Genomic DNA, 1,064 nt, shown 5'->3' with positions numbered 1-1,064 from the left:
TAGGACACTATTATAACATCCATATCATTCTTAGACTTGATGAAAGAAAATGCCGTATTGGAATCTTGTGTCTCAAACCTGAGCTTTGTATGCATAAAAATGATCCCTGGCTGTATAACAAAGACACTGAAGTCATCTATATCGTAATTTACTGCATGATTTAAAGACTAATCCCTAAGAAGCACATGTGTGGTATAGAAAGCAGCAGAATAGAAGATTTGAAAACAGAACTGACACTGAAACTAACTGACCAAAGGAGACCGAACTTAGAGTCTGAAACTAACCATGTTAGTGGCTCGTTAGATTTTGTTTATGTATTTGTTTATTTGTTTCTACATGCCAGTCATCTTTTACTGGGTGTTACTTCTTAATTCGGACATGAAAGGATTCAAGGGTGCCCGGCAAAGGCTATGGTAAGGAAGGTAGAATGTGCCTCCACCCTGGGCCCTCTTCAGCAGTACTTGTGTAGCTGCTTATGTTTGAGTCCCTTGTTAAGAATGACAGTCGCTGAAAAGCACATAAGCTGCCAGCACCATAGAAATCCTAGACACGCCCCCTTTCCTCACATTGACATACCTGCTGTAATACAGTAGCAACCTCTTTGAAACACTCCAACAGTGACGTTAGGGGTGAAATCCCTCATCAGTATACAGTCTGGCAACTCTGCTAGTTTACCATCCATGAGCTTTTTCATCTTCACTGGTGCAGATGATGCCATCTTGGAGTTCTGGGTGTCTGGCCAACTAAAAATGTAAAAAGTCACCATTGTACGGAGGACTTTAATAGGACCTGGAGTTTCATAATACAGTGTATATTCAAAATGTCCAGAATACAATCCAGAATTACTCAGCAGACAAAGGAGCAGGAAACTACGACCAATTCTCAAAACACAATCAACAGATGCCTACTCGGAGATGATCCAGATGTTGAAGTTACTAGGCTTTAAAACAACTATGATCACCTTCCACAAAGTGGAATTGAACACATTTGAAGTGAAGGAAAGATAGCAATTCTGAGGAGCGAGATAGAAATCATAAACAAAGAGCCAAAAGGAGATTTTAGAA

The 1,064-nt window shown here is 40.0% G+C and overlaps 1 pseudogene; it reads right to left on the bottom strand.

The window, feature by feature from the left end:
• Positions 1 to 451: 451 nt before the first annotated feature.
• Positions 452 to 718, bottom strand: LOC112849955 (ATP synthase F(0) complex subunit f, mitochondrial pseudogene; annotated as a pseudogene).
• Between the last annotated feature and the right edge of the window lie 346 nt (positions 719 to 1,064).

This window comes from Puma concolor, chromosome C2 (assembly GCF_028749965.1).
Source record: "Puma concolor isolate L17-30 chromosome C2, mPumCon1.1.hap2, whole genome shotgun sequence".
Classification (NCBI taxonomy): Eukaryota; Metazoa; Chordata; class Mammalia; order Carnivora; family Felidae; genus Puma; species Puma concolor.
Note: the sequence above shows the minus strand (reverse complement) of the source record. Positions and strands in the feature narration are given on the sequence as shown.